Raw genomic sequence first — 21587 nt, 5'->3', positions numbered from 1 at the left:
TTGCAACCAGATGAAGATCTTCAAGGGTAAGTGATTCATTTTATTGAAATCTAACAAAGTAGCTGGATTAACAAGAAGTTCATCTTTTAACCGATGTTTAACACTTGTTTTTTCATGAATGTTTATTATTACTATTTCTGTAATTTGAATTTGGCGCTCTGCAATTTCACCGGATGTTGTCGAGGTGGGTCGCTAGCGTCATGCCTGCGCCAGAGAGGTTGAGTAGGACCATCCTGTTACCCTGCTCAAACCATCGATACGGCTGGCTAGCCTATCTTCATAGAAGCATCTTCAAGAGTGAATGGAAGGGAAGTCAACTCTGTAGTTCTATTCAGGACTACATGACAAGTCACTGGATACCGGACAACTACAGAGAAGGACAACAGTAGAAGACTTGTTGGAACCATTTCAGACAATCAGAGCCTTACAAGCATGCCTCAAAAAGGCCCAACTTCCTTTCCAAGGCTGCCTTGTTTACAGAGAGAGATCCCTGGCGAACCCAGGCATTTAACGTAAATACATTCATGATTTCTTACTCAAAGTGGGCGGCGGTTCTTGTGCAAAGTATATGGTTACTGTAGTGAGAGTAGTTTCTGAATGTACCAATGATAATTCTCTCTCTCCCTCTCCATCTCTTCTTTAACAAGCAGCCATGTTGTCTTCCGCTAGGGACCTGTTTTCAGTGTATTAAGTCTACAGTCAATAACCGATGAAAAGTGTGTATGTTTATCCTGTTCCCATTTAATTAGCTTGTAAATAAATAATTAAACCAATTTCTGTAGTCCTGAATCATAAGTACGGCTCAGGTTTTTGCAGATGCAAGGAGGTTACGACGTTCAGAAAGTCCTTTTAGAGTTTAATTTGGGAGATTGTAGCTCTTTAAAGAACCGCTCTCGTGGTGCCCCAGATCCTAATGAGTTAATTGTTACATGATTCATTTAAATCTGGTAACAATTAAAACATAGTTAGTTAATTAGATTAATCTTAAAGTCGATGGGAGAAACTCCACTAATACTGGTGTACCAAGCTTGTAGCGTCATACCCAAGAAGACTCCAGGCTGTAATCGCTGACAAAAGGTGCTTCAACAAAGTACTGAGTAAAGGATCTGAATACTTATGTAAATGTAATATTTCAAAAACCTGTTTTTGCTCTGTCATTATGCGGTATTGTGTGGAGATTGATGAGGGAAAAAAACGATTTAACCTCTCTGGGCCAGTGGGACGTTAGCGTCCCACTCTAGCCAACAGCCAGTGGAATCGCGTGGCGCGAAATACAAATACCTCAAAAATGCAACAACTTCAATTTCTCAAACATATGACTATTTTACAACATTTGAAAGATAAGACTCTCGTTAATCCAACCACATTGTCCGATTTCAAAAAGGCTTTACAGCGAAAGCAAAACATTAGATTGTCAGGAGAGTACCCTGCCAAAAATAATCACACAGCCATTTTCAAAGCAAGCCTATATGTCACAAAAACTAAAACCACAGCTAAATGCAGCACTTAACCTTTGATGATCTTCATCAGATGACACTCCTAGGACATTATCTTATACAATACATGCATGTATTGTTCAATCAAGTTCATATTTATATCAAAAAACAGCTTTTTACATTAGCATGTGATGTTCAGAACTAGCATACCCACCGAAAACTTCCGGTGAATTTACTAAATTACTCATGATAAATGTTGACAAAATACATAACAATTGTTTTAAGAATTATAGATACAGAATTCCTTTATGCAAACGCTATGTCAGATTTTAAAATAGCTTTTCGGCAAAAGCACATTTTGCAATATTCTGAGTACATAGCTCGGCCATCACAGGCTAGCTAATTTGACACCCACCAAGTTTGGGACAACCTAAACTCAGAATTACTATTAGAGAAATTGGATTACCTTTGCTGTTCTTCGTCAGAATGCACTCCCAGGACTTCTACTTAAACAACAAATGTGGTTTTTGTTCCAAATAATCCATAGTTATATCCAAATACCTCCGTTTTGTTCGTGCGTTCAGGTCACTATCTGAAGGGTAACGCGCGAGCGCAGTTCGTGACAAAAAAATTCAAAATATTCAATTTCCGTACTTAGAAGCATGTCAAATGCTGTTTAAAATCTATTTTTATGCAATTTTTCTCGTAAAATAGCGATAATATTCCAACCGGACAACATTGTATTAATTCAAAGAGTGAAATAAAAAAATGGCGAAGTCTCGTGAACGCGCATCTCCAGTGTCACTGTCCCCAGGCAGGCCACTTACAAACTCTGCTGCTGTACTTTGCCCAGAGACAGGAGACACGTCATTCCGCTTTCTGAGGGCTTTAGAGAGCCAATGGAAGGCTTAGAAAGTGTCACGTAACAGCACAAATGCTGTAATTTTGATAGAGATGCAACAGAAGGACTACAAATTGTCAGACAGGCCACTTCTTGCATGGAATCTTCTCAGGTTTTTGCCTGCCATATGAGTTCTGTTATACACACAGACACCATTCAAACAGTTTTAGAAACATTAGAGTGTTTTCTATCCAAATCTAGAAACTTTAGAGTGTTTTCTATCCAAATCTAATTATATGCATATTCTCGTTTCTGGAAAAATGTAGTAACCAGTTTAAATCGGATACGTTGTTTATCCGGCCATGAAAATACTGCCCCCTAGCCCCAACAGGTTAATTCATTTTTGAATATGGCTGTAATGTAACAAAATGTGGAAAAAGTCAAGGGGTCCGAATACTCTCCGAATGCACTGTAAATCAGGTAAAGCCTGAACTGTGCGATGTAATAGGGAGTTGTAGTTTCCAACAGGCAAATATTCTACTTAGTTTAGTACAGAAAACGTGGAAATGAACTACAATGACCATAATCCATTGCGCATCTGCTTAAACTTGTCCGGTTTGTGCTGAGCAGACCCGGAGTCTATGCCAGACGAAATGATAAGATATTTCAGTTTTCCCATACGAACTTATGTGCCGAATACATTACGTTGTTACATGTGTCAAGCTCAGTACATAAACACAGACAACAAAAACAAACCATACCGCACTTTGCTGGGCCCAGTCAGGTGTTTGACACATTGCCCAACTCCCCAGCTGAAAGATCAGCCACAAAATGTTGGCACCATTGTAACAGAATGTAATCAAGTCCTGGTCTCCAGCATGGGAACAGAAGAAGAATATCTGGTGCTGTAGTCTCAGGGTGGACTACTCCAAATCATCTTGGTTCTGACACACACACACACACACACGCGCGCAAGCTTTGCAGGTCCATCAACCCATTGAAATATATCTCACACCCTACAGTAACCTGTGGATCATGAGAGAACCTTCATAAATCAGCAGAACATTAATAACCTATTGATTGACACTTTACTTAGTGTCCTGTAATACTTAGTGTGAAGTGAGACACCTTCGGTCCTTCATAACACACCCCTGAAGACTACATTGCATGACGCTGTATTTACTAGAAAGTCAGACCCATTTGGTTATTTATTCACCTACACTATGTAACGGTTGTCGTCGGGAATAGAGGACCAAAACGCAGCAGGAATGTGGATGCTCATCTTGTTATTTATTTCAAATAAAGAGAACACCAAAATAACAAAACGAAGAACGCACGAACAACAAAACAGTCTTGTCATGCTCACACAGGCAAAACAAGAAACAATCTCCCACAACACCAAACCAAACAATTACCCATATATAGGACTCTCAGTCAGAGGCAACGAGAAAGCACCTGCCTCCAATGAGAGTCCAACCCCCCATCAACCTAAACATAGAAATACAACAAACCAGAAAGAACATAGAAATACAAAACATAGACCAAAACCCGGAAATAATAAATCAAACACCCTACTACATAAATCACCACCCCGAACCACATAAACAAAATACCCTCTGCCACGTCCTGACCAAACTACAATAACAAATAACCCTTATACTGGTCAGGACGTGACACACGAAGGCTTAATGCTGTAAACACAAATGTATTAACACTTAGGGTATTATCACAAACAGCTAAAACAAATAACAACGTTTAAACATACATTTTCTTTAAATTGTAATTTTTTAAAACAAAACAAATACATTACCTTTAAAAAAAGTCCAGCAATGCAATTACATTGAACATGGGAAACTCCATTCAATCCATATTATTATATTCCTATTTAAATTACAAATTGCATGACGTGACTATAAGACATGGTTGTATCTAGGGGGATTTGCATTTAGCTGAGCCTGCTAGCTAGCTACAGTTTGTCTCGCTAGCAATCTCTGTGAAGTCACCGAAGTTATTTGAAATAACGATTGAGGTAGCTACAGTATATAATCTAACAACAATTATCCACTACAAACTAATTATATTACAATAAATAAAGGTTAACTTAATTGTTTTTTGCTGGCCAGTGGCAGCACAAGTGAGCATTTGATTTGAAGGCTCATTACATGATCAGCGTTTCATCAGCAACACTAGAAAGGTACTTCCGGGATACGGAATTTCAGAAAGAAAGGGTCCCCATGTAATAGTAAAAAAGTGTCAATAACCAATCATGACAGGAAAAATAATTGTCTAAACATTAACAATGATTCATATTTGTTCATATTTAAGTGACACTTGCATTAAATGTGGGTTTTAAATAAAATAAAAGCAAATAAAGGTAAAATAAATTCACATTCTAGGTGCCACAGTAAAAATATTGTAGGGAATACTCAGTAGCGTCTGTAGAATGTACACTGAACACATATACATGCAACACGCAACAATTTCAAAGATTTACTGAGTTACAGTTCATGTAAGGAAATCAGTCAATTGAAACAAATTCATTAATCCTTGGATTTCACATGAGATATGCATCTGTTGGTCACAGATACCTAAAAAGAAAAGTAGGGGCGTCGATCAGAAAACCAGTCAGTATATGGTGTGGCCACCATTTGCCCTTTACTCAGTACATTGTTGAAGTACCTTTGGCTGTAATTACAGCCTCTAGTCTTCTTGGGTATGATGCTACAAGCATAGCACACCTGTATTTGGGGAGTTTCTCCTATTCGCTGCAGATCCTCTCAAGCTCTGTCTGGTTGGAAGGGGAGCGTCGCTGCACAGCTATTTTCAGGTCTCTCCAGAGATGTTTGATCGGGTTCAAGTCTGGGCTCTGGCTGGGCCACTCAAGAACATTCAGAGAATTGTCCCGAAGCCACTCCTGCGTTGTTTTGGCTGTATGCTTAGGGTCATTGTCCTGTTGGAAGGTCAATCTTCGCCCCAATCTGATGTCCTGAGCGCTATGGAGCAGGATTTCATCAAGGATCTCTCTGTACTTTGCTCCGTTCATCTTTCCCTCGATCCTGAATAGTCTCCCAGTCCCTGCCACTGAAAAACATGATGCGCTGGAACTCTGTCAGAGTGGCCTTGGGTTCTTGGTCACCTCCCTGACCAAGGCCCTTCTTCCCCAGTTGCTCAGTTTGGCTGGGCAACCAGCTCTAAGAAGAGTTTTGGTGTTTCCAAACTTCTTCCATTTAAGAATGGTGGAGGCCACTGTGTTCTTCGGGACCTTCAATGGATGCAGAACATGTTTTGGTTCCCTTCCCCAGATCTGTGCCTCGACACAATCCTGTATCGGAGCTCTACTGACAATTCCTACATGCACTGTCAGAGCAAAAACCAACTGTGGGACCTTATATAGACAGGTTTGTACCTTTCCAAATCATGTCCAATCAATTGAATTTACCACAGGCGGACTCCAATCAAGTTGGAGAAGAATCTCAAGGATGATCAATGGAAACAGGATACACCTGAGCACAGTTTCGAGTCTCATAGCAAAGGGTCTGAATACTTATGTAAATAAGGTATCTGTTTTTATTTTTAATACATTTGCAAAAATGTCTAAAAACCTATTTTCATTATGGGGTATTGTGTGTAGATTTACGAGGGAAAAAAATGTAATCCATTTTAGAAAAAGTCTGTAACGTAACAAAATGTGGAAAAAGTCAAGGGGTCTGAATACTTTCCGAATACACGGTTTATAGTCATTTCATGGGGATCTGAATAATATGGAGTGTTGCTGGCCTTTTACTCCACCCATTCCATTAAATAGTACCCGCAAAACACCAGTCTCAATGTCAACAGTGAAGAGGCGACTCCGGGATGCTGGCCTTCTAGGCAGAGTTCCTCTGTCCAGTGTCTGTGTTATCTTGCCAATCTTAATTTTTATTGGCCAGTCTGAGATATGGCTTTTTCTTTACATGTCTGCCTAGAAGGCCAGCATCCCGGAGTCGCCTCTTCACTGTTGACTTTGAGGCTGGTGTTTTGCGGGTACTATTTAATGAAGCTGCCAGTTGAGGACTTGCGAGGTGTCTGTTTCTCAAACTAGACACTCTCATGTACTTGCCTCTTGTTCAGTTGTGCACCAGGGCCTCCTACTCCTCTTTCTATTGTGGTTAGAACCAGTTTGGCTGTTCTGTGAAGGGAGTTGTACACAGTATTGTATGAGATATTCAGTTTCTTGGCAATTTCTCACATGGAATAGCCTTCAATTCTCAGAACAAGAAAAGACTGATGAGTTTCAGAAGAAAGTTCTTTGTTTCTGGCCATTTTGAGCCTGTAATCACAAACGCTGATGCTCCAGATACTCAACTAGTCAAAAGAATGCTAGATTTATTGCTGCTTTAATTAGGACAACAGTTTTCAGCTGTGCTAACATAATTGCAAAAGGGTTTTCTAATGATCAATTAGCCTTTTAAAATGATAAACTTGGATTAGCTAACACAACGTGCCATTGGAACACAGAAGTGATGGTTGCTGATAATGGGCCGCTGTACACCTATGTAGATATTCCATTAAAAAAAATCATTTAGAAGGCTAAAATCATCTTGCTTTATTTTCACAAATAGTTTCATATTTAATCATATAAGTTTTACAACTTTTAGATGTAAACCTGACCCCTTGAATGTGTACACTTTCAGAGATAGTGTCATAAGCGTCGTAATGATCGGACCAAACTGCAACGGGGGATGTGAATCATCTTCTTGATTTATTAAAGAAATAAACACTGACCAAAAGAATGACGAAAAACAGTCCTGTAAGGAACATAGACTATACATGGAGTCAACCACCCACAAACACAAGAGAAAATAAACCCACTTAAATATGGCCTCCAATTAGAAGCAACGATAACCAGCTGCTTCTAATTGGAGGTCGTTCCCAAAACTAACATAGAAATAGACAAACTAGAAAACCCACATAGAAATAGAAAACATAAACCAAAAACCCCGAAACACACTAAACAAACACACCCCTGCCACGTCCTGACCAAACTAAAATAACAAATAACCTCTTTTACTGGTCAGGACGTGACAGATAGTTATTTAGTTATACCGTCCTAAGGATATCACAAAACAACAACTGATTTGACATTATTATTGTAGAGCCCCACCAACCATTTGCCAGATTATTTATGTTAGAAATATTGTTTCAATGTCCAATAATTTGATGTTAAATTACTACAGTCTCTCTCTGTTGTGACGCTCAGACATTCCAGTCTCAATCCTGCAAAGGCAAGAGAGAGAGAAAGTTTACGACCGGTCGTTAAGTCATACAACTGGCCCAACTTCCCCCCTTCCTCTCTGGTGGGAGAGAAAGGCTACTTTCTGGCTACTAAGGTTAATATATATATATATATAAAGCAAGTTCTAATTATATATTACAAATTATATATATATAGATTACAAATTATATATATATATATATATTCAGCTGGTCTGAAGATTTTTTTTAATGCATTTTCATTATCCAATGCACACTTACCAATGGCAAGGTGAAGTATGTGTCCAAAGCACTGCAGGAAGGTCCACCTGTTCAAGTGCAATGCTTTATCATGTTGCTCCCACTGTCGGATATCATGCACACATTGGTGTGCTGAACATCTGATCTCTCAAACCCGAACCAGTTCCACATGACAGAACAAACATTACTACCCTTTTTCGGAATTATTTCTTTCTCACGAGAGGCTGAGCTGGCTTCCTCATTGTCCATTTTGGTAGAATGCCTGCCGCTACACATTATGGGCGTGGTTACAACTCGGGAAAGGCTGTCTAGGATTGTGATTTGTGGACTGTGATGCCGTTGTGGCATGGTTCGGTTCACTATGGTCTGACAGAGAGCGAGATGCAGCATTTGCCAACGTTATAACGTAAACCCTTGTAAAAACATTCTTGCTATACAGTCATTTGGGATATCGCACAAAAACATACATTCAAATTAAATCAATATAATGCCCAGCACTACCTGGGCTAAGCGTGTGCTGTTTAAATGCTGTAGCTGGGTAGCTAGTAGTCCTGTTGTTAGCTTGCTAGCGTTCACCTTTTGGGTTAGTAGCTATAGCAAGTGCACTGTTAGCTGAAGAGAATTTGCATTCTTCGTTAGGTAGCTTTCAAAAAAGTTCCTTTCATCTTTCATGTTAGGTGGGAATAGATAGCACAAAGCAAAAAGCTAAGTGGGCAAGAGCTAGCTGTGTTGCGCTAGCTGAACCAGAGACAGAAGTTTTTGCTCCATCCTTTCAACGAGAAGTTGCTGTCCTGCATTAGGCGGCAGAGTCCTAAATGGTCCACCTGTAAAAGCAGAGGTCAAAGTCGATGCGGAGTAAAGAATCTTACATCGAATCCATGAGGAAGACGAAAGAAGTGAAGATGGACTAACTAACTAACACTTGGGCCTGATTGGACAGCTCAGAACTTCTGCTATTTCTTGTCCATATTTACACATGGATGAGACAAGGAAGCAAGGCAGGCAAGGATCAAGGAGTGGTTAAATCAAGGCATTTGTAAGGTGCTCTTAGGTCAAGTAGCGTAGTGGTATACGTTCAACAATTGCGATTTCCCAAAATGATTTCATTCAAAACAAACTTTAGTAGGTTAAAGAGATAACTTAAGAAATTGGATAAGATAATAGAATATAACAAGTCTACAATAAACAAGTCCCCCACCAATTATGTAGCACTCCTCCTTGTGTCGATTAGAGACAATTATTCCAAACGCATGTTGTGTGGATTAATGAGAAAGAGAAAAAAAACCTGCACATATGAACCAAACGGGACAGGAGATATCCTTGTTCAAATTTTGGTATTTCAGTTGATTAAAGCATTATTATAGCATTATATGCAAATAGTCTGGGTAGCCATTTGATTAGATGTTCAGGAGTCTTATGGCTTGGGGGTAGAAGTTGTTTAGAAGCCTCTTGGATCTAGACCTGGTGCTACGGTACCACTTGCCGTGCGGTAGCAGAGAGAACAATCTATGACTAGGGTCTATGACTGGAGTCTTTGACAATTTTTAGGGCCTTCCTCTGATACCGCCTGGTATAGATCTCCTGGATGGCAGGAAGCTTTGCCCCGGTGATGTACTGGGCCGTACGCACTACCCTCTGTAGTGCCTTGCGGTCGGAGGCCGAGCACTTGTCATACCAGGCAGTGATGCAACCCGTCAGGATGCTCTCGATGGTGCAGCTGTATAACCCATGCCAAATCATTTCAGTCTCCTGAGGGGGAATACATTTTGTCGTGCCCTCTTCACGACTGTCTTGGTGTGCTTGGACCATGTTAGTTTGTTGGTTAATTGGACACCAAGGATCTTGAAACTCTCAACCGGTTCCACTACAGCTCAGTCGATGAGAATGGGGACGTGCTCAGTCCTCCTTTTCCTGTAGACCACAATCATCTCCTTTTTCTTGATCACATTGAGGGAGAAGAAGTTGTTGTCCTGCACCACACGGCCAGGTCTCTGACCTCCTCCTTTTGGTTGGTGCTTCTGGTAACGGATTGTGTTTTCTGTGCGTTTAGCTTTTCTCTCCAGATGTTGGACTGTTTCTCAATTTCTGCAATAGACTGGTGTAGCTTCTTTGCTGCTAGCTGGGGACATTTAGAGCTGGACCAATAGCAAAGGTCATCCGCAAATGGGGACACTTGACCATTAGTGGGTGGGGGTGGGGGGTGGGGGGGTAATAGATGTTGGAGATGTAGAGGGGGAAGAGTAGTGTACTAATGACCGTCCCCTGCGGCATTTCTGCTTTGGGGTGAATGATTGGGAGATTACTGTGGAGACCCTTTCCATTATTGTGCAGTTATGGAGAAGCTTGCATTGGGAATTCTGAACACAAAAGTTGATGAACAGTGAGGGAAATGTATTGGATATGTCTGAACATAGTTTTGAAAAGGATTGTCTAAAGATATCTTTTGCTGGAACTCTATTTGTTTCATGTATAGTCACACTCGGTGTCATAACAGTTAATTGGGCCTCTAGACGAACATTTAGGTGACAAAATTATTATTTTTTTCCTAAAGATTACAGATCATGGCCATTTGTTTTTCATTGGGGAGCTATTATTAAGAAAAACTTAAAGCTGAAATCCTTAATTGGTGAAACTGACATGTCCGTTTGGCATATTACAACAACAGACAGAGTTATTACATGGGTGGCAGGTAGCCTAGTGGTTAGAGTGTTGGGTCAGTAGTCGAAAGGTTGCTAGATCGAATCCCTGAGCTGACATGTTATAAATCTGTCGTTCTGAACAAAGCAGTTAACTCACTGTTCCTAGGTTGACATTGTAAATAATAATTTGTTCTTAACTGACATGCCTAGTTAAATATTATAGATTTTTTAAACATTGCAAACAATGAACATATTTTGTTTTCCTTGAACATCATTGCATGTGTGATAGAACAGTAGAATAAGTTCTGCAATTTTTTAACCATGCTGCATGTGGCTCCTCTACTCCATTCTCCTCTGTTTCAACAACAAAACAAAAACAAAAAGGTGCTGGGGCGTACAGTGGTGCTGTGCGGATTTGATCTAAGTAAACAAACCTGTATGAATACTTGTAAGAGCTTGAAAAGTACTGGGTGTCTGATTAATACATGCATATGAAGCTTACTATTCTGCTACGTTGCTAATTAACCAGTAAATCCCATTTAGCGCTCTACTACATAGTTTGCGCAGTGTATTATTTTGTTCACATAAACAAGGATTTATTGTTTATTTGCAAATAGAAAAGATGGTAAACCTCCATCCATAACTAAATGATTATTTATAATAATGACAAGCGAATGGAACAGTAAATAGGAGGCATATATGGGGAAACAGTCAAGTGAAGTGAAGTGCAACATTTATATTTCAGGGAATCCAATGCTGGGCCAGGTCTGCTAAGTGTCATGGGCTCAGTGTCACCGTAACGGTAGAATCGTTTAGACTTTTTTTCCATATCTTCCCCCCCACACAGAAAGGTATAGAAATGTTTATTTAAGTAATGGGAATACTGCTGAGTTCATCAAAATAATCTGAAAAAACATGTCCCACTGACAATGGACTTGATGATCCATGATATGACATGGAATTCCACTCTCTCTTTTGACCAACATTATAAACACGTCAAAATAACCAGCATTTATCTTTAGATCTTGTATAAAGATGTTAACATTAGCATTATCAGTTTTTCTGCTAAACTGGCATTAGGGCTCTGGCGATTATTTGTATTTATTATGGATCCCCATTAGCTGCTGCCAAGGTAGCAGCTACTCTTCTTGGGGTCCAGCAAAATTAAGGCAGTTTATACAATTTTAAAAACATGACAATACATTCACACTGTGTGCCCTCAGGCCCCTACTCCACTACTATCACATATCTACTGTACAAAACCCATGTGTGTATATAATGCGTATGTTATCGTGTGTGTGTATGCATGACATTTTGTCCGATGGTTATTGTCATACAAAAGACTGATGGTCTCACAGTAATTGACCACTAATTAAAATAAACAAGTTTAGCATGTCCAGGCCTCCAAGCATACAAGCTGCATACAAGCCGCTGATGCACGCCTTTGGAACATCTACATTTAAAAAAGTCGAATAAAACAATTTAACAGATTTCAATTGGTTTCCCAAGTTAAGCACTGGACAGCAGCAAGAACATGGTTGGAGTGTCCATGGCATCCAGTTTGAGCGGAATCTTTTCTGTCGCACAACGAGAGCATGCTCCTCAAGCAGTGATTGGTTGATGTTTGGAGTGAAATAAGTGTTTTTATATTTATTTCTCAGCATCTTTAAGAACACTTATTTCACCCCAAGCATCAATGTTTGTCTATGGAGATTGCATGGCTGTGTGCTCGATTTTATACACCTTTCAGCAATGGGTGTGGCTGAAATAGCCAAATCCACTCATTTGAAGGGGTGTCCACATATGTAGTGTATCTGTGACAGGCCTATCTATGCTGTGAGAACCAATTAAATAACACAGGAAGAGGAAAATAGTTGCCTTTGGTCACTTGTTTAATTTGAAGGTTTAGATTTAATACATGATAATAGAGGAGGGCTTGGAAATGTTAGTTCACAGTCGAACTTCAATTAAATAGCACTTATGTATCGTAATAAATGTCACAGGAAAGCCATGGAAAATGTGCTTAATTGCTGAGAATAGCTAGCCCACTAATACTTTGTCGTACAATAAAGGACTTGTGTGATAATAATGTCTACAGTGAAGTGGTGAAGAAAGCCTTATGTTGTACTCTAAGTCTTTGGTGGAAGCAAATCATGTGACCAGTTTTGGAAATGCTCTCAAGGACTCTCACAATTTTTCCCGAGGTGCCGCCCACTCTCTCGATCAATTGCAGGCTGCCATGATGGATCGAGGGTGTGAGGACTGGGTCAGTCACAGGGGCTGATGAGTGGGGTTAAACTCAATAACTAGCCTGCTCACATTTCCTCCACACTAAAAATGGGCTTCCTGTTCTGTCAAATCTCTTGGTGAATTCCAATAGCTTCATTCCAAACAACTATGCTTTGATCTTGAACAGCACTAAATGTAAGTCAATATCAATCTGGCTCATGCCAACAACAAATGGGTATTGGTGGAATTACTGCTGTCTGAATTAGTTCATGGAAAATGTCCCAAAAAATTGTGTTTAGTTTGTAGCTGTATTGTTAGAGAGGGGTAAAGATAAAGATTTTTGTTCGGGCGCCAGGCAATCGAATTAAAAACTTTACAAATTAAGCATGCTGAAAATAAACACACTGTCAAAACTGTAGCCCCTACTGAGAGCTCTCACAAAGAGCCGGAAGGCCCATCTGTATTTTCTTCTTCCTGACTGCTGATGCGCTCTTAAAGCGGCAGCTCACGGTGAAGGCTCCATGCAGGATTTCGCCACACTCCTCCCCCTATGAAAAACAAAGCCTGTTGACAGAGAGGATGCAGGCTTTGGCAGGTTCATGTTCATACTACATATAAACAGGGACGTTCTCATCATCAGCATCCTCCAAGAAGCATCCCTGCAGGTGTTGCTTTTGCCTGTGATCTAGCTCTTCGTTGGGTTGCAGGGCTTTAAGTCAACCACATGCACCGTCCTGACATCTTTCCCTGGGGCCTCCAAAGAAAACCAAGGAGTTCACCGGGCACCACACGATAATGACCTTTCACTCTCCAAGCTAGCTTTGGAGTGGACTGCTTGGACGCTTTTGACAGATGATAAGAACGGACCCAGACACGAGACTGGGGTGGGAAACACACGTCTCATCTATGGTTGTCATAGTTTCTGAGCTGTCAGTGTTTCACTTTAATTCTGATGGCCTCCACTCTGGCGAGCAAGGGATGGGGGTGGACTGCATCAAACACTAATCAGTCACGTGAAAAGTGGGAAATTTGCAAGACACTGTTTATCTGACCCTTTAGTGGTCTTTCCATGTGGAGTTCAGTGGGAGTGACCCCAGAAGTCTCCCGGTCCGTAGAGTTCAGTGCAAAGCGAAACTCAGGAAGATGCTGTTCCAACCTTGTGTGCTGATCCCCCAAGAATTAAGCAATCATCCCCTTCAGGGTGTGGTTTACCCTTTCGGTCAGGTTGGTCTGAGGTTGGTAGGCAGTGGTCACTTTGGCAACTACACCACAGTAGGTACAGAGCTCTTTGTAGATTCCTGAGATGAACTGTGGACCTCGGTCAGAAAGATTTTGGTCTGGAATCCCAAATCTGGCAAAGACCTCCCTTCTCAGAATTAGAGCAATTGCGGATGCAGTGCTTTTGCAGTGTGGAAACAACTCCAACCAGTGTGTGTAGTGGTCCACTACCACCAATACGAGTTCATTACAGGTCCCCCAGCAGGGAGGAAAATTCCCATTATTGCATTGGGATGGTTCACAACGGTCTGCTGCAGTTTCCTGGCAGGTATGCCACAGTTTGTATTTCTGGCAGATTTCACACTGCTGTACAACCTTCTTGGTATCGACCCACAAATGTCTGGCCAGTACACCACCTCCTGTAATCTTAAGTAGGTTTTGAAGACTCCAAGATGGCCACTCATGGTGTTGGCATGATAAGTTTGGATCATCTGGTCAGTCGATGTAGAGGGGTTGAAGACACGGTAATGGGTACTGTGTGTTCCATCTCCTCTGAGTTTTTTTATACACTTTATCCTGAATTATGCTCCACTTCACTGAAGCGGTTCTTTGAGTCTTCCTCAGTCACTCTTGTGGGTCTCCATGATGGTGGCATCATTCTGCTGTGCTCTCCACACACTCATCATCCAAAGAGAAAGAATCATCCAGACACTTAGTGGTAGTGTAAGTGCAGCTCAATGGAGGACATACATTGTCGGTCTCTGTAATCCAAGAGAGGGCATCTGGTACAACATTCAGTTTTCCTTTGCGATACTCAATGAAGAATTAAAATCTCTGGAGTGTGATAGACCAGCGAATAAGACCTCTGTTGGTCTTGCATGATGCCAGAACCCACTGCAGTGCAGTGTGGTCTGTGACAAGGTTGAAGACCTTGGCCTCTAATTAAGTAGTAGCGCCATTTCTCCAGAGCCCAGACCACAGCGAAGAACTCCCGTTCAGTCATTAAATAATTCCTCTAGGCGGTAAGAGGGTAGGCAAGAACTTCTTCTGTTCGAGGTCCTTTTTGTTTAGCCAAGACTGCTTCGAGTCCTGTTTGACTTGCATTCGTGTAAACTACGAAATTAGCATTCAGGTTAGGATGTCCAAGCACTGAAGGAGTGATGAGTCTGGTTTTGAGTGCTTCAAATGCGTTCTGGCATGCGTTCTGGCATGCAGGAGTCCATTGGAACTTTACCTCCTCCTTCTTCAGGTGGTTGAGTGGTTTGGCGAAATTCATGAATTTGAAGGAGTACAAACCAGCAGGGGTGTCAAAGGCGGTCTTGTCCTGACTGGTAGGATTCATTTCCACCTATCAATATCTGCTTTTCAGATCCAGATTACTGTAGATGGTTGCTCCTGCCAGAGATTCCAGTATGACGTCATTGATGTTTGGTAGAGGGTAGGCATTGCTTTCTGTTATGGCATTTGACTTCCTGTAGTCTCCAAAGAAAGATGGTGGATATCGATTCTGTGTAATCAGGACAACTGGAGAAGCTCTTCCAGAAAAGGAAGGTTCCACAACACAGCTGTTCATATACATTTTGTGTTTGAAGACTGTTGTACGGCCGGTTGTAAGAGTACAGACCTCACTATTCATCTCCAACATCTGGGAGAGCTGCCACCTCTCCTCATCTGACAGACATGCCTGTTCCACTGTTTGTTTGATGCAAAAATCAGCATCAGGTTTGCTTTTGCTCTCGAATAGAAAGGGGGGATGGCTGTAATCAGTGTGTCTTCCCTGTGGCTCAGTTTGTAGAGCATGGTGTTTGCAACGCCAGCATGGTGTGTGCAATGCCAGGGTTGTGGGTTCAATTCCCATGGGGGGCCAGTATAAAAATGCATGAAATGTATGCATTCACTACTGTAAGTCACTCTGGATAAAAGCATCTGCTAAAATGTAAATGTAAATCAGTGTGATAGACAAGTTCACCGGTGGAACTTGTTTTTGTATTTTCTTTGCATTTTCTCTGTCATTGTCTTCGTCTTTGTCTTTACCTAGCTGGGACTCTGGATAGGGTAGCAGGCTCCAAACTGAAGTCAGTACATTTCCAGGTTGAAATGGATGAGGCCGGGAATGGTCAGAGCGCAGCCGATAGGATGGTTCAGACATTGAGATGGTCAGTCCACTGAAGAACATGAAGTCCAGGCCAAGGACTACAGCAAATGTAAGACTCAGATCTGCAAGAATAGACACATGAAGGGTAATAATCTCATCATGCAGGTTTATTTTCATATCAGTCCAGCCCAAGGGATTGGTCGGTTCTCCATTGGCCAAGAACAATGGTCCTTCCTCCCAGGTTCGAAGCTCCTCATGTGGTAATGCCATCTTTCGGCACAGGGGCTCCTGCATCAGGGTGTAAGTTGCTCCTGTGTCCATTATGGCCTTCCCTCTCCAGTTCCTAATAGTCAGAGGAACCAACAAGTGTTGTAAAACAGGAATAAGGCTTCATGGTGGGCATTGAGGCCGACCCAATTGTATGCAAGCCACCACACCTGTATAGACTGTCGATCTTCTGTCCTTTCTGACCTTTTTCTGAATCCTGACACTGGCCATAGAGGGACAAGGACACGGAAGAAGTTGGACCTTACACCTCCATAACATCACTGGACTTTTGTCTTGGATCTTGGGCACAAATGGCTGAGATGGTTTAGCCCCAGGAGAGTTGTTGTGATACCGGGATGAGGGAACAGGGTTTTGAGTTTGGAGGTGGTGCTTCCAGTCCTTCTCAAACTGAGTCCCAAGACGCACTAGGTCATCCACATTCTGCACACGTTCACGAAGTTGACTGGAAAGGCAGAGAACAATGTTCTTAACTTACATCTAGACGTTCCGCTAGCGGAACACCTGCTCCAATATCCAATGATAGGCGTGGCGCGAATTACAAATTCCTCAAAAATACAAAAACCTCAATTTTTCAAACATATGACTATTTCACAGCATTTTAAAGACAAGACTCTCCTTTATCTAACCACACTGTCCGATTTCAAAAAGGCTTTACAGCGAAAGCAAAACATTAGATTATGTCAGCAGAGTACCCAGCCAGAAATAATCAGACACCCATTTTTCAAGCTAGCATATAATGTCATAAAAACCCAGAAGACAGCTAAATGCAGCACTAACCTTTTTTTTTTGCCGCTGCCTCTCGGGCTTCCGTTGTTGCCGTGCTTGTTCCTCATAGTATCGCCGTTCCGCTTTCGCTGCGTCTAGCATCCTCTCCATGGAGAAACATGTCTTCCGCCTGTGAGTCAAAACAAGTCTCGCTGAAATATTAATCTTCCTGAAGCAATTCGGTCTCGCTTTCTCTATCAATTTCCTCTATAATGTGGGTTAAATCTGTATTCCTAGACTTTGTTTTAGCTTTTCCTGATTTATTCACCATAATTTAAATATATAAAATTGCTGGAAATGCTCTTGACTATGTACTGCTATGCGTAACACTCGTGGCTCCGTCAAGTAGGATTTGCAATGGTGAATGAACCTCTATTACGCCAGAGTTTACGACAAAGGCTGGTCTTGGAACGTATAACCATTACATATTGAGTTTACCTCAGCTCATTGGCTATCTTCCAAGCTAGATTTCAAGATGATCAGTGGTCATTGGGCCAAAATACAGTCAATCAACGATAGACCAGTCCTACCATTGGTGCGCAATGATGTCAAAACAGTTTGTTTCGGTCAATATGTCCCGGGAAAAGAACCATGAAGTTTGGTTGTGTTACTAACACCCAGAGGATTGCAATGAAACCAACCATGACTTGATAAACGTTTGTTTAGTGTGTGTAATTACCACAAATGTTTCGTCCAAAGTTGAATGAGACGGAAATCACGACGCAAGCGGTTTACAAATGTTTCGGGTTAGGCTATAAAAATGGATTTCATCAAACAAAACGAACATTCACTGTGTAGCTAGGACACTTGGCATTGCCACCAGAGGAAGATCTTCAAAGGTAAGCGATTTATTTTATTGTTATTTCTGACTTTCGTGACGCTAATGCTTGGTTGGAAAATGCTAGTAATACTTTTGAGTGCTGTCCTCAGATAAGCGCATGGTATGCTTTCGCCGTAAAGCCTTTTTGAAATCTGACACAGCGGGTGGATTAACAAGAAGTTAAGCTTTTAAATGATGTAAGATACATGTATTTACAAGAATGTTTAATATTAGCAATGGTGTATTTAGAATTTTAGCACACTGCAATTTAACCGGATGTTAGCCAGGTGGGACGCTACCGTCCCACCTACCCTAGAGAAATTAAGAAGGAAAGAAATTCCACAAATTAACTTTTAACCTCTCTGGGCTAGGCGGGACGAATTCGTCCCACCTACGTAACAGCCACTGGCAGCCTGTGGCGCGATTTTCAAAACCTTAAAAATCCTATTACTTCAATTTCTCAAACATATGACTATTTTACAGCTATTTAAAGACAAGACTCTCGTTAATCTAACCACACTGTCCGATTTCAAAAAGGCTTTACAACGAAAGCAAAACATTAGATTATGTCAGCAGAGTACCAAGCCAGAAATAATCAGACACCCATTTTTCAAGCCAGCATATAATGTCACCAAAACCCAGAAGACAGCTAAATGCAGCACTCACCTTTGATGATCTTCATCAGATGACAACCCTAGGACATTATGTTATACAATACATCCATGTTTTGTTCAATCAAGTTCATATTTATATCAAAAACCCAGCTTTTTACATTAGCATGTGACGTTCAGAACTAGCATACCCCCGCAAACTTCCGGGGAATTCGCTAACATTTTACTAAATTACTCACGATTAAACGTTCACAAAAAGCATAACAATTATTTTAAGAATTATAGATACAGAACTCCTCTATGCACTCGATATGTCCGATTTTAAAATAGCTTTTTGGTGAAAGCACATTTTGCAATATTCTAAGTACATAGCCCAGCTATCACGGGCTAGCTATTTAGACACCCGGCAAGTTTAGCCTTCACCAAAATCAGATTTACTATAACAAAAATGTTATTATCTTTGTTGTCTTCGTCAGAATGCATTCCCAGGACTGCTACTTCAATAACAAATGTTGGTTTGGTCCCAAGTAATCCATCGTTATATCCGAATAGCGGCGTTTTGTTCGTGCGTTCCAGAAACTATCCGAAATGGTAAATCAGGGTTACGAGCATGGCGCAATTCGTGACAAAAAAATTCTAAATATTCCATTACCGTACTTCGAAGCATGTCAACCGCTGTTTAAAATAAATTTTTATGCAATTTATCTCGTAAAAAAGCGATAATATTCCGACCGGGAATCTCCTTTTCGGCAAACAGAGGAAAAATCACAAAGACGGGGGCGGCCAGGGCACGCGCCTAAGCCCACAGTCCCTTGATCGGCCACTTGAGAAAGGCGATAATGTGTTTCAGCCTGGGTCTGGGATGACGACATTCAGGTTTTTCCCGGGCTCTGAGCGCCTATGGACGACGTAGGAAGTGTCACGTTAGAGCAGAGATCCTTAGTAAACGATAGAGATGGCAAAGAAGTTCCAAAGAAGGGCAGTATTTTCACGGCCGGATAAAAAACGTACCCGATTTAATCTGGTTACTACTCCTGCCCAGAAACTAGAATATGCATATAATTAGTAGATTTGGATAGAAAACGCTCTAAAGTTTCTAAAACTGTTTGAATGGTGTCTGTGAGTATAACAGAACTCATATGGCAGGCCAAAACCTGGGAAGATTCTATACAGGAAGTGCCCTGTCTGACAATTTGTTCTACTTCTAGGGCATCTCTATCAAAAATACAGCATCTCTGCTGTAACGTGACATTTTCTAAGGCTTTCATTGGCTCTCAGAAGGCGCCAGAAAGTTGAATAGGAGCTCTCCAGTCTCTGGGCGAAAAACAGCAGGGGTTTTTGTGAGTGGTCCTTCTGGAAACAATGACACTGGCGCGCATGCACGAGACGACTCCATTTTTTTCTTTCAGTGTTTGAACGAATACAACGTCGCGCGGTTGGAATATTATCGCTATTTGACGAGAAAAATCGCATAAAAATTTATTTTAAACAGCGTTTGACATGCTTCGAAGTACAGTAACGGAATATTTTGACATTTTTTGTCACGAAACGCGCCGGCGCATCACCCTTCAGATAGTGACTTGAACACACGAACAAAACGGAGCTATTTGGATATAACTATGGATTATTTCGAACCAAAACAACATTTGTTGTTGAAGTAGAAGTCCTGGGAGTGCATTCTGACGAAGAACAGCAAAGGTAATCCAATTTTTCTTATAGTAAATCTGAGTTTGGTGAGGGCCAAACTTGGTGGGTGTCAAATTAGCTAGCCGTGATGGCCGGGCTATCTACTCAGAATATTGCAAAATGTGCTCTCACCGAAAAGCTATTTTAAAATCTGACACAGCGATTGCATAAAGGAGTTCTGTATCTATAATTCTTAAAATAATTATGTATTTTGTGAACGTTAATTGTGAGTAATTTAGTAAATTCACTGAACAAAACATGCTAATGTAAAAAGCTGGTTTTTGATATAAATATGAACTTGATCGAACAAAACATGCATGTATTGTGTAACATAATGTCATAGGAGTGTCACCTGATGAAGATCATCAAAGGTTAGTGCTGCATTTAGCTGTGGTTTTGTTTTTGTGACATATATGCATGCTTTGAAAATGACTGTGTGATTATTTTTGGGAGGGTACTCTCCTGACATATTCTAATGTTTTGCTTTCGTTGTAAAGCCTTTTTGAAATCGGACAATGTGTTTAGATAAAGGAGAGTCTTATGTTTCAAATGGTGTAAAATAGTCATATGTTTGAGAAATTGAAATTATAGCATTTTTAAGGTTTTTCGTATTTCGCGCCAGGCGCTACCATTGGATATTGGTGACCGTAAGAGGTTAAAAAAAACTGTTGAGGACAGACGTTCCGCTAGCGGAACGCCTCGCCAATATCCAATGGTAGAGCGTGGCGCGAAATACAAAACCTCAAAAATGCTATAATTTCAACCGACGATGGACAGAGTTAAGGCTGTGGCAGGGGAGTGGCCATTGTCATTTTTTAATGTAACGTGCCTGGCGAAGACACATTTCAGGACAATAAATGTACATGAACTCAGCAAAAAAAGAATCATCCTCTCACTGTCAACTGTGTTTATTTTCAGCGAACTTGACATGTGCAAATATTTGTATGAACATACAAATATTCAACAACTGAGACAAACTGAACAAGTTCCACAGACATGTGACTAACAGAAATCTAATAATGTGTCCCTGAACAAAGGGGGGTCAAAATCAATAGTAGAAGGCAGTATCTGGTGTGGCCATGAGCTGCATTAACTACTGCAGTGCATCTCCTCCTCATGGACTGCACTAGATTTGCCAGTTCTTGCTGTGAGACGTTACCCCACTATTCTACCAAGGCACCTGCAAGTTCCTGGACATTTCTGGGGGGAATGGCCCTAGCCCTCACCCTCCAATCCAACAGGTCCCAGACGTGCTCAACGGGATTGAGATTCGGGCTCGTCACTGGCCATGGCAGAACACTGACATTCCTGTCTTACAGGAAATCACAGAACGAGCAGTATGGCTGGTGGCATTGTCATGCTGGAGGGCCATGTCAGGATGAGCCTGCAGGAAGGATACCACATGAGGGAGGAGGATGTCTTCCCTGTAATGCACAGCATTGAGATTGCCTGCAATGACATCAAGC

This window comes from Salmo salar, chromosome ssa10 (assembly GCF_905237065.1).
Source record: "Salmo salar chromosome ssa10, Ssal_v3.1, whole genome shotgun sequence".
Lineage (NCBI taxonomy): Eukaryota > Metazoa > Chordata > Actinopteri > Salmoniformes > Salmonidae > Salmo > Salmo salar.
The sequence above is the reverse complement of the archived record's forward strand: the minus strand, read 5'-3'. Positions refer to the sequence as shown.